At 47.0% G+C, this 13,437-nt stretch overlaps 1 long non-coding RNA gene across 1 annotated transcript in view; it reads right to left on the reverse strand.

Moving 5' to 3' along the window:
* LOC122705569 overlaps window positions 1-12,161 on the reverse strand; it is a 35,718-nt gene extending 23,557 nt beyond the window's left edge. Inside the window, exon 1 of the long non-coding RNA XR_006344138.1 lies at window positions 12,083-12,161. This is a non-coding gene — a long non-coding RNA (uncharacterized LOC122705569). The remainder of the gene's footprint in view (window positions 1-12,082) is intronic.
* Between the last annotated feature and the right edge of the window lie 1,276 nt (window positions 12,162-13,437).

The raw sequence follows: 13,437 nt of genomic DNA on the forward strand, positions 1-13,437 counted from the left end.
CTCTCATATTAGTTCAGGAAGAATGAATGTCTCCTCATTGTTCCCTTTTCTCAACCAAAAACATGTGACATTTCTCCATTTATTCAAATCTTCTCTTACACAAAACGAATCAAGTTTTGTGGCTTTCTGCATGAAAGTCCCACAGAATTCTGAGAACCATTCAAAGGCAGATGATGTTTTTGATTGCCTTTATCTTCAAACTGGTTATTGTGGGTATATAAGAAATTGATTTGTTTTTGTACATTTTAGCTTGCATATCAGGGGGGAGACTATATTCACTAGCAATGTCCTCAGTGATTATTCACAAGAAGACTAGTGACAGCAAAGAAGGGTTATGCTCCCAAGGGATTCAGTCCTCCCTTCTCTGGGGGTGTGGGGACAATCAGAAGGCACAAGAGGCCACTCCTCCAGCCATCATCAAGTCTCAGACACAGGGCAGTGGGGTCCACTGGTAGAGGAGAAAATGTAGGTGGGAGAAGAGACCACAATGATGAAAGCACCAGCTGAATGGAGAAGTGCCAGGGGATGAACTGCCACCATGAAGGTGTAGCTTCTGGAAGAGGGAAGATTGTCTAGAGAATTTCTGGAAAACATTCTGTTTATTTGGATGTGTAAGTCCTTTGGGCATAGCTAGCCCTCTTAAGAAATTCTGCAATAAAACTCTGCACGATTCTTTAAGGTTCCTACAGTCAAACTTAGGTTTCCTTCAACTATAACTGTGTTCTGAGACTGAGCCACACGGACCCTGAGTTTATTAATGTTACCATTCCTTTGGCCACTTTAGCAAACTCATAAATTTTAAAGGGATCTCTATTGATTCTCCATGTTTTCTAGATATATGATTATATACCCTAGAATCTATAATAATTTTCTCTTTTTCAATAGAGAAAAAGGTGCTTTCCACCACCAGCACCACCCCTCCCCCCCTTTATGAAATTTTGCCTTGGCTAAAAGTGCTAGGAAAATGTTTTAAACAATATTATTGATGGAGGATGTTTTTGTCTTATTCCTATCTTCAGATAGGTTTTCTTTATCATATTAGGGAGCTATCTTCTCTCCTGGCTCTTTTGAGTTGTGTACGTCTTGTGTTTTTCCCCACTGAGAAGGGATGTTTCCATGGTCATTTCAGTGGGAAGGGAAGGGAAGCAAGTCTCTGACAACTGCTGCCGCTTTGCCTCTGCGGATTACAGAGGAAGCACACGAGTGTTCTGATCCCCAGGGAGACCATGCTGGTGGACGGGAGGGAGAGGACCCCAGACAGCTGCTTCTTCGTCTCTCTGCGAAAGCACAGCCAGCCATCAGGAGGTCTTCCCTGGGGGTCCAGTGACTGGGACTCCGAGCTCCCAATTCAGGGTGCCCAGGTTCCATCCTTGATAACTGGATCCACATATTGCAAATAATCCCAACACTACCGAAAGATCCCACAGCCCTAACAAAAGACTCTGCATGCCACAGCTAAGACTCGGAACAGCCAAAATAAAAATAAATGTTAAAAAAGAAAGAAAGAGGCATTTGGAAAGGCAGTTGATTTTGTGATTAACCCTGGGAAGTTGGTGCTTCTGTGGCACTTTGATTCTGAGAGATCCAGATATGTATCCCAAGTGTTTGAGGTACATAGCCAAAGCTCTCAGGAGGATGAAGCAGATGCCAGCAGCTTTTCACCCTTCTTGATTCTCCATTTTCTCTCCTTTTCTTGTTTTCCTTTTCTCTCTTCTCTCTGTCTTCTCCATTTCCTTCCCCCATCTCCCGTCAGGCTTCCCAGGTGGCTCAGTAGTAAAGAATCCACCTGCCAATGCAGGAGACGCAGGTTCGATCCCTGGGTTGGGAAGATCTCCTGGAGGAGGAAATGGCAACCCACTCCAGTATTCCTGCCAGGGAAATCCTGTGGACAGCAGAGCCTGGAGGGTTACAGTCCATGGAGTGGCAAAGAGTTGGATACAACTGAGCATGCACGCACATACGTACCCATCTCCTCTTCCTCCTTTCCCCTCTCTTTTCCTTTTCCCTCCTCTCCCTCTTCCAGCCTCCCTTGTACCTGTATCACTTCTGCCCACTGCTTTGTCTTCCTTCTACTTCAACATCTTAACTTCTCCCTACATCACCTGTTCGTTTTCCTCCCTTCTCCCCTCTCTCTTTTTCTCTCTGCCTCTTCACAGTTCATTTTTTACTTTCTCTCTTTCCTACAGAAAAAAGAAAATTAAGATGGAGAAAGAAAATAATTTGATAATGTTTGGATTGCCAAAGACTGACAGAGGCCAGGGCCATTGTGTTACCCAAACAGCAGTGCCCACATTTCTTATCAAAGCTGGACGGAAAATTTACCAAGCTCTTACCTACTCACATTTCAGGTTCAAGACCAAACAGTCAAGTGCAGAAGGGCCAGAGGCAGGTTCCAACACAGTCTCGTCTCCTGACCACTAACCTCCCCCTCCCCACCCTCTACCCATGCCTGCCCACTTGCTCACATCTTCCCCTCCCCGCACATACCTGGCCCAGCCACCTCTCCAGAGCCCCACAAACATGTGCAAACCCTCACTCCTACCATCCCTGGCCTATGCTCCCCTCGTCTTCACCTTCACAAATCCTCCCCAATCTCCCAAGCTGAGTTCAAATCCCACCTCTTCCAAGAAGCCATCCCTGACCACCCCAGCTATCAGAAACTTCCTTTCTCTAAACTCCTGCGGAACCACAGGATCCCAGCACTGCAGAAACGTAAAACTCAGCATCTCCCCAAGCAAAACACATCTGCGACTTCAGGAAGCTAATGACTTACAGAAGCCAATAGTATCGATCAGCCCTTAGTGGTAAGTAACAAATGAAAATATATCCTCTGTGACTGGGAAATCGTGTATTATACTCTTTCCCATGGTTGCTCAGAGTTTATGCTTCTCAAAGTCAAGAATCACAGCTTAGCATTTTTCTTATTTCCTGAAGTAGCCAAATAGTAAATATTCAAGGACATGAATGAATGAATGAATTGCTAAATGATGGAATGAGCAGCTGAATAAATGGAGTGAGTATTTAAACAAAGGAGTGATTCAGAGAATAAATGAATGTCTATAGGAACAAATCATTAAACTGCTGTATTAATAACTCAGGCAGGATAAGAAATGCCAAGGAAACAACGTCAGTAACGGTCCCCTTTTCAGCAAGGGAGAAGTATGACATGAGGAGCAGACTGAGGTTGGGAGGTCTCGGAGTGGAGAGTGAAGAGTACTGGATTTAGACTCCAAAGACCTGGAGTGGTCCCTGCCTGCCTTCCTCCTAGTGTGGCGTGTGCTCATGGATAGGAAAGCATTGGGTGAACGCAGAAGTGTTGTACATAGACTTTATTGTGTCTTTTGATTGTGAAATGAGGCCAGAGGGAGCCAACGATGGGCCAGGCCATGTCTGCATGTGAGCAGGAACCAGACGCACATCGCTGACCAGGAGTGGCCTTATCCACACAGGTGCTGCCTGGGTCCTGCCTTGGCTGCTGTCCAAACCTCAGACACTTGGGACAAGAAGAGACATGCAAGGGCCACAGAACACATGGACGGGCCAGAGACACGTTCCTAGGAAGGGTTGCAGGCAGGAAGGCTCTTCACCCACAGCATACCACCCACGGTGGAAATGCTGGTGCCCACCCAGCCCTCCACTCTCGCCCACATCCCCTTTGGACTGTGGAACTTTTAGCATCTGCGTTTTGCTGAAGCACACACTTATAACTTATGAAAGAGCGTATTGGGCAGAGGAAATGGAAATCCTGGGGCCTGATTCACACTTGCCAATACTCAGAAAGTCCCCAAAACAGCCTGGGACCCACTCACTCACCCAGCTGCCCCAGCTGCCTCGTGATGGAGGTCCCAATTTGCTAATGATGGCCCCATGGAAGGCACAGCCATGAGGAGCCCTGCACGATGGCTCTTTTCACTGTATCCAGGAAGGATGTATTTCTCCAGATCCCTGGACCCCAGACATCAGCTACACCAGAAGCTGTCAAGTACTTTTTAAGTAATGGAAATCATCTTTGATTAGAAGCCTGTATGAAATCTCAGTCGTTAGAATGAATAGATAAAAGTGAAGCTGCTGCCACCTGGATTGGAGGTGAAAAGCCCTGAATCCTCCCCTCCCCACCCCTAACGCCACACACATACTTGGAGTCAAGTATGCCATCCCTTGAAGGTACCTGAGACATTTCTCCAAATTTCTAGGACAGTGCCAAACACAGACCTGTTTTTAAGGGAGGGTCAACAGAGACCTGAAGAGAAGACGATTCTGGGTCAAGATCAAGCAGCATATTCATGAATGGGAATCCTGGCATCTGTCAGCCCAAGAGTGATGTGGAGGTGGGAGGGCTATGCCCGTGAGAATGACCTGAGTCAGGGTGAGATGATGATGAAGCACCCATAGGGGTCGCATCAGGCAGTTCTGCTTGGACCACGTGATCCGACCTCACAGCCTGCTCCTAATTGCAATGCTTGTGAGTGCACTGGAATCCTGAATTACTCAAGGGATCATTAATCAACGGGCGTATGAGAGCCAGAGGCCTACGTTCTAGCTTCTACTCTGCCTCTCACCTGCCAGAGACCTTGGGCCACTGCCTGCCTGACTTGAGTTTGACTCATCATCTTCAGGATCCCTTCCAGCATCTGTGCTCCACACACAGGCAATGAGGTGAAGATTTATCATCTACTGCGGGTACTAGAATTCCTCTAAGGCGTAGAAGGTCTCTATCTGGGGAGACACCTTAAAGAGCAGATGGTGAGGTCTGAAAGGCATGGGTATGTGCCAGATCCAAGGCCATGGGGGCACAGGTAAGCCTGTTCTGCAGGAAATGAGGTAAGGATTGAGGATTGCTTAAAATAAGGAAAGGGAGAGAGAGAATCAGAGATGGGAGGAATTGGGGAGCAGAAGGTCCTGCAAAAGCTGTGGCTGCCTGGAGTAAAAGGCAAGGGAGAAACATCAGTGGTGGGATGGCCAGAGGGCATTTTAAAATCAGAAACACCTAGTGTTCAACTTAAAGTTTTTGCCTTGCCTGACCCACAGCTGCTTTGTGCCAGAGTTGTCCTATGAACATGAGACGAGGCTGAACTTCCCTTCTGGGCCCATGAGCCATGGGGTAAAGAGAGTAGGTGTGAAAGCAGGAGCCTTGGGGAAGCAAGAGCCAATCATATGATCTACCAGAGAATCTCAGGAATTTGGGGGTCACTGTATCTCCACAGGGAGGGCTTTGGAGGTCTGAGTCAATCTTAGCTGGATCTCAAGAGGCAGAGAAGAACACACATAACATATAACCTGATTTCAATCATAAGAAATATTTATGTTGTAGCTTCTAATTGTCCAACTCAGAAGGGGAAGGCAGTGGCTGTGACATTTCAGCAATTAATCGGGACCTTGGGGACTTGTTAAAGATGAAGCTTCCTAGGCTCCTCATTGTAGATCTCAATTCGATGGAACTTAGACAAACACTGGGATGAGATGGTGATATGATCCCAACCCTCAGGAGCTTGCAATGCCCTTGGCCATTTTAGAGGCAGGACTCATCTGAAGGCCTCTGTCCATCCTCTGGCCACTGCCAGTTTCTGTTGGTCAAGAGCCCCCAGGCCTAGCACAGAACAACCAGCCTCTGCTGAGAGATACCAGTCTTTGCTTTGGGATCTGAGCTCCAGATGCCAGGGCTACTGTCATTGGCATGTGGTTCTTCGTCAATGCTAGCCCTTGGGAATGCTGTACCATCTAAATGGAAAAACCGATTGACTCCAGTTCTAAAATCCTGATCTTTCACACCTGATCTCACATCTCCAGCGTTCTTGCCTATTTCCAGCACCTGATTCCTTTCCTACCTGGACCAGTGATGCCATCTGTCCTTCTTGGCCTCAGCTGGCCCCTCTGGAATATGCTTGGCCAGCTTTCCTTATGGCCCTTCTTCTAGGGCCAACTTAATTGGGGGAAATAAGACAAACAGAGTTAAAAGAGAGGATTTCGCCAACATATCTAAGCACAGCCTGGGAGGCTGAAGCCAGGTAGAGATCAGAGCATCCAGAGGCACAACCAGGAGATCAGCCTAATGGGAGAGAGCCCAGTGGGCTGGAGGGGTTTCTAGAAGGAAGTTAAAAAGGAATTGAAATGCGGAAACATAAAGTTTTATTCATTCATTCATTCATGCAACAACACGTGCTAACACAGAGGCACATTCCTCTGCCTTAGAGTAACAAACATAAACTAGTTCAACCTTTGTCTTGAGGAGTGTGCCATCTACTAGTGGATGGAATTGGTCCTTGAAAGTCAACAAGATTCTGGATAGTCAAAAGCTGGCCAAAGTGCATTCCAAGCAGGAGGAACAGCTTGCATAAAAGTGTGGAAGCAAAATGGCAGAGCTGAGAACCAGTGGGTTGACCACCCTAAGTGGAAGAGAAGTGCAGGGAATTACATTCTAACTCAACAGATCTTTTCTGTGGGGCTGGGCCCAAGCTAGGTGCTAGGGATATTAAGGTGAATAACACAATCTCTGCCCTGAATTGCTAGAACCTGTGTTAGCATTCCAGAAAGTACCAGGGAGCCACAAGGCGTGTGCCTACGCTCACAAAGCATTGCAAGCTACCAGTGTGGGTGACACCACAAACCCAGCTAGCCTCATCTCCCGGCAAAAGGACAGATTGGCCAATGGTCTAAAGAGAGCCGGTAGAGAGAGCTCGAGTGGCCTAAAGAGAGATGAAATTTAGTTTGGGGAGATAGATGTCCCTGAACTACAATCAAGTCCCTGATTCTGCCTGGGGGAGGCAGAGCCTTAACGAAAACCACCCAAGAAAAACAAGGAGGAGGGCTGGTACCCTTGAAGACAGTCTAACCTAAATAGACAAACATAAAGCTCCTATGAAGGCAGGGTGGGGTGATTTCCCCAGATGTGTGCTTGAAGACAGTCTAACCTACATAGACGAGCGTAAAACACCTATGAAGGCAGGATGGGGCGACATCCCCAGATGTGATGCTTTATCCTGCAGAATGATCCCGGGCAGAGCAGCCCGTGGCGAAACGCCTCTCTCCGATTTGTGCGGTAAAGGCGGCTCAGGTCAGGGCTGGGAATAACAGAGATTTTATTACTTTCTGGGTTTGTTGCTTTGTTTGCGTTGCTTTTCTGCTTCTTTTGCTCTCCGTGAGGTCTGAAAAGTCAAGGTGGTTCTAGATGGTTTGGAGGAAAACATACTGTCCTGAGAATCAGAGAAAGTCTGGCCCTAATAAGCTGTATGACCTTGGGCAAGTCCCTTCCCCTCTCTGGGCCCACTCTTCAGTTACCTGTCTGCCTCATCATATTGAGTGAGAGTCCATAACTATAAGAATAAGACATTATTCCATTCAAAGAAGTAGAGAGAGAGGAAGAGGGGTAGGAACAAAGCTCTAGGCAAAGTAGAAGCTTCTGGAAGCAGATCCTAATGCTTTGCCAACATAAGTGGAGGTTGTTAGAAAATGGGACTATGGCAGGAGGAAGTTTGAAGGGCGGTTCCCCTAGAAACCAATGGTGTGGGGTTAGGTGTGCATTTCATCCAGTTTGGGAGTAGAGCTTGATTTGTAGCTCCTTCCCACCAACCCAGCGTGAAGGTGAAATAGCACCCTCTGTGAGTGCTGACCAATAAGCTGAGAACCTCCAAGTGCCTCCTGGCGCTAAAGTGCTACAGAAGTGAAGATCAGAAGGACCATTACACCCAGCTTTTCCTCAATGCGGAGAGAGAGGAGATCCTAGAACTTTCTCTTTACTCTTTTGCCAGTAGATGTTTAAAACGCACGCACACACACACATCTCACCAACAGATGAATGGATAAATAAGATGTGCTACATATATACAATGAAATATTACTCTGCCAAAAAAAAAAAAGAATGACATAATGCCATTTGCAGCAACCTGGATGGACCTAGAGGTTATCATACGAAGTGAAGTGAGTCAGAAAGAGAACAAGCATTACATGGTATCACTTAAATGTGGAATCTAAAATATGATACAAATGAACTTCTTCACGAGATGGAAACAGACTCACAGACATAGAGAACAAACTTTTGGTTCCTAAAGGGGATGGCAAAAGGGATAGGTTAGGAGTTTGAGATTAAAAGATAAAATACGTACACAACAAGAATTTCCAGGAGATCAAACCTGCCAATCCTAAAGGAAATCAACCCTGAATATATATTGGAAGGACCAATGCTGACGCTGAAGCTCCAATACTTTGGCCACCTGCTGTGAAGAGCTGACTCAATGGAACAGACCTTCATGCTAAGAAAGATTGAAGGCAAAAGGAGAAGGGGGTGGCAGATGATGACATGGTTAGATAGCATCACCAACTCAATGAACATGAATTTGAGCAAACTGTAGGAGATAGTGGAGGACAGACGAGCCTGGAGTGCGTCAGTCCATGAAGTCATAAACAGTCAGACATGACTTAATGACTCAACAGCAACAACAAAGAACTGTATTCAATATCCTGTAATCACCTATAATGGAAAAGGATCTGAAGAAATATACGTACAACTGAATCATTTTGCTATATACTTGAAACTAACACAATATTAAAACTCAACTCTACTTCAATTTAAAAAGATAAAAAACCCATCACACCTTACTCTAGGGTTTCTGCAGTCACTCAAGGAGCTAATGGAATGAAGCCTTCCTCATAGGCTCGCCTGCCCCTGCCCAGCAGTCAACACTCACTGACATTCCCTGAGCCCCTCAGCCTCAGCCTCAACCCCAAATCCACTTCGGGAATTAGATTCCCCTCAAAACAGAACATTCTCAAAGACTAGACAAAGGTCAAGAACGCCGGCTTTGGAAAGTCTCCCTGCCGTCTCTCTCCATTGCCTTGGTTTGGGTCCTTGCCTGAGTCCAAATGAAGCCTTCATCTCCTGCTCCAAGGGGGTCTGGGTGATGGTCAAGCCTGGTGAAAAACAACAGTCACACCAGGGGCCATAGCTCCATGAGGGACTTACCACAGAGCCTCTCCCCCATGGGGGATGTAGAACTTTGGACAGGGGTCCAGAGTCAGGTGGGAAGGAACGCAGTTGGCTGTGAGCACCCATGCCTGATTCTGCAGAGGGGAGAGGACTGCCTTCCTATGAGGGCCATCCCGCTCCCTGAGGAGAACAAAGCTGACCTACAGCCTAAGGGAGCGTGTCTCAGGGGCAGACCATTAAGTAGCCCAAGTAGGGGTCTTTGAACTCAAAAGTATATTTAAAGGTAATGATGTAGGTGGAACTAGCAGGCACTCAAAATGTATCCGGAAGAGTGATAGAGTGATCAAGAAGAGGAGGGATATAATAAGATATACATAACTAATGAGAACCTACTGCATAGCACAGGGAACTCTACTCAATGTTCTGTGGTGACCTAAAGAGAAGGAAATTCAAAACAGAGGTGATACATGTAGACTACAGCTGACTCACTTTGCTGTACAGTAGAGAAGGACACAATATTGTATAGCAGCTATACTCCAGTAAAAATTAAAATTAAAAGAGAGAAGGAGGAAGGGAGGGGAGGGAAGGAGGGAAAGGGGAGGGAAGGAGAGGAGGGAGAGAGGGGAAGGGAAAAGATGGAGGGTGGGAGGAAAGGAAGGAAGGAGAAAGTCACTTCGCTTCCAAAAGACTCAATTTCACCATCTGTAAAATGGAAATACAATCACCCACATCAGGCTTGTTGTGAAGATAGAAGGTATAGCTTCTGTGAAATGGCAATACAGAGCTGGTGCTCCAAAATATCAAAGAGCTGAAGGACCTGTCCAGCTGACACCCAGCTCCTACTAGAGCCAAGACTGGAGCCCAGGGAAATCTGAATCTAAAATCAGAACTTTCCACACCAAACTGCCACACCCAACCTGCTTGGAGATAATGTCACTGAATCTAACACTTAGTCAACATGGTCTTTTCAAACAATGTGGCGACTCCCACCCAGGGTAGTTAAAATTCCCCCACAGACCCCAAATAATAACCCAGGGAAAAACAGCTCATGATGGGATTCACCAGAGGAAATAACCTGTTGAGAGACTGGAGGAGGAGGTGGGGAGAGACCAGTGAGCTCAGGTCTCTCTTCAGGCTGATGTCACTAACTTCAGGCTGCAGAGAAACTTGGATCCACTGCCTCAGGAGCCTCCCAGTCTTCACCCCAGTCCTCCCCCCACCCCAGTCCTACATGGGTTCTCACATGCTGTTCTCTATCCTTTAAACCATCGCAGTGCCTCCCTCCCCAGTGCCATCACCCAGGTGCTGGCAAGCAGACCGTGGTCATAGGGAGGTAGGGAGCCAGGATCCAACTCTGGGGGAGGCTGGGAGGTGTGATGAGGTTTGGGGGTCTGTCCCTCTGCAGTTCTAGTTTATCTTAGTAAATTAAGGAAGAAATAAGACACTTTCCAATCAAGGTAGAAATTAACATCAGTTGTATAACTCCCAGGACACAACTTCAGTTTCCTTGAACATGTGTGGTACAGACAATTGAGTTCCTTCCCTGTCACCAACAGAAAGATCAGGGTGAGCAGGAAGCTATCTGGAGTGGGAATAAAGCATGTTTACTGCGGGCATCCCTGGGTTATGGGTCCTAAATTCCCATTCAATCCTCAAGACTACCCACAGGGCAGGGAGGGCTTAGTCTCTTTCAGTTAAGGAACCGGAAATTCCAAAAGAACGAATAATTTCCCCAGGACATAGATTCTACTTTCCAGCTGCTTATATTCAAAAGCCAGGCTTGGTCTTACTACTTCCTTTCTGGGTTTTTCAAGTCTCCTCAAGTAAGAACTAATCTCTTCCCTCTGCATCCAAGGTCATGGTGATCCTAAAATCCGGATTTTAGTCCTCTACCAGCTCTGCCCTTAATTAAAGACAACGATTGAGCGTTCCTGGATTTGTTTTCAAGACCCCCGTGGTGGTGAGAATGTTAAAGTCAATAATCAGGGCTGAAGAAATTATAAATGCTTTCATTACAGTTTATCAAAATTGATGTGTCAGTTAACAACCAAGCATCCGTCTGGCCTCATGCTAGATTGAAGCAGGATTCAAATGAAGCCCAAGATGATGTTCTTAGCAGCCTGGTTGGTTAGATAAGACATAGGAAACGGCAAAGAACAATGTGTGACCATTTTAACCAAGAACACAGAAACTCAGCTTCACCACTGCGTGACATCAGGCAAATGCTTTCATCTCTCTGAGGCTCCATTTCCTTATCTGCAAAATGGGAACAATGATGCTATCTGCCTACAGAGTTATTGTGAGGATTAAGTGAGACAATCATAATAAACTGTTTAGCACAGTGCCAGCAGAAACAGATCTTAATAAACAAAGCTCTTAACGATTTTAGCAGCATTGTTGTCACAAGGGAGGTTGGGAACTGAAATTTATTAAACAGCTCATGTAGCACATCTGACCATTTAAGACAACTTTCAATCCTCAATCAAGCTAGTCCTCTATTATTATCTTCATTTTCTAGATGAAAAAACTCGAGACTCATCACGTGCTGACTCACTAGCAAAGTGAAGATTTGAAAACAGGTCTGTGTGATAGTAAGACAGATGTGAACAGATCAAAGCAAACAAACAGGTTTATGAGGAGCTGGCATTGTTGGGACTCTAAAATTTCCAGGACCTTCTGGAGCAGGCGGTACGATAGAAAATTCTATGATGGTGAAAATGTTCTAACTTGCACTGAACAACACAGGAGAGCACTTGAAATGTGTCTAATGAGACCAAGGAACTGAATTTTTAATTTTAGTAAAGTTTAGTTAATTTAAATGGACATAGCCACACGTGGCCAGTGGCTGCCATATTGGATATCAAGGTCTAGACTGCAGCTCTGGCACCCTCTCTAACCTTGCATCCAAACCTCCTCCCCACCCCTCCAGATGTCGCCCTGATGGGACTTGCTTGCTCAGGTCCCCCCGGCCCTGCGTTCCCAACTCACATCCCATTTCAACTCCTCTCTCTGATCCCTGGCTTTTGGTGACACTCCTTGCCCCCCCTCACACCAACTGCTTCTCCTGAGTTGAACTTTAGCTTCCGTTGTGCTCTGGTTTCCTGCTGCGTCTGGTGAAATCTCCCCAGACCAGGCCCAGGACCCTCAGAATTTCAGCCTTACCTGAATATCCACCAACATCCCAGGCCCAGGTGCAGATGCCCTGGGGAGGCAACAAAGGAACAGAACACTCAAAACTGATGTGACCAAGAAATCCCAGAATGTTTGGTTGCTTCCATATGAGAAAAGCACAAAGGATAAGTGAAGAGGCCCATGTCAGGGAGTAAGTGGGGAGACAGGATACACTGGAAATACCAAAAGGTGCTCCAGTTCCTCCAGGGGCAAACGTGCTCCCGGGCAGGCGGGGACAAGAGAGCCACCTCCTGGCTTGGATTCCCCTGGGAGAGGGCGAGGGCACTCCCTTTCCAGGCTCCAGCCTCCTCCGCCCTGCTCTGACCTCTGAAGGTGGCTCGGAGGACGTGGTTTCCTCCACCACCAAGCCGCACCACAGCGGAGCAGAAGAACGGAGCAGGTCTCCACGCTCCTCTGGCTTCCTCTCTGCTGGGTGGAGTGTCGGCAGTGACCAGCTTCCTCTAGTGAAGGTGGGAGTCGTACTTGCAACGGTGTTTCTCTCGGACTTCCAGTAAACACTCCCTCCTCTCGCCCCTTCCAGCCACGGAGGGTAGCAGCTCCCTGCTGCCAGCACACCCCGAGGGCTGCCGCGGCTCCTGTTCCTCCCCTGAGCCCGAGCCTCCCCCTTAAGTGGTCCCTTCTTTAGCGCTCTTCAGGTGTACTGTCTGGCGCCTCATCTGTCAGTTACTTGCCAGGACCCTGACGGATACAGGGTCTATGCTGTGTCTCAAAGGATAAGTAGGATGGATGCAGCAGAGAAGAGAAACTCAGAAAACAGAAGACCAGACAGAGGAATAGAGGCAGGACGGTCAAAATCCTGCTCAGGATGGCGAGGCCCTGGAGAGGGGCTCTGGGTCGGAGCTGGAGCTGGAGCTGGAGCTGCTCCGCCGGGCAGGGGAGGCTTTCATCCTAGGAGTCAGAACTGTGAGAGCAGGAAGCCAAGGGACCCATGTCAAACTAGGATAAGGCCCTACTTCAGGGTCCCTTGTGCTTTGAAAGTTTCCATGGAACCAGCCCTTTACGAGTCTCATGATGTAGCTGGATGACCACACACCTGGCTTTTATATACACATGACACCACTGGTGAATAAACAAAGCTCTAGTTGAGTAGATTTTCTCTCTGACTTCGGTGACAATCAAATGAGAAAAATTCCATTAATATTCAAGCTTATCTATCCTGTAGCCAATTACCTATGGAGTCATAAATATATACTTCAGTCTGTTAGACAGGAACATTCAAATTCCTGCCTCTTTGTATCTTGTTGGCTAAGCAAATGCAAGAACACATTACATAGTACCTAAGTGTAGATAGATCACTGTGATCACTGTACTTGTCAATTCTCCCC

The sequence above is a fragment of the Cervus elaphus genome, chromosome 12 (assembly GCF_910594005.1).
Source record: "Cervus elaphus chromosome 12, mCerEla1.1, whole genome shotgun sequence".
NCBI lineage: Eukaryota > Metazoa > Chordata > Mammalia > Artiodactyla > Cervidae > Cervus > Cervus elaphus.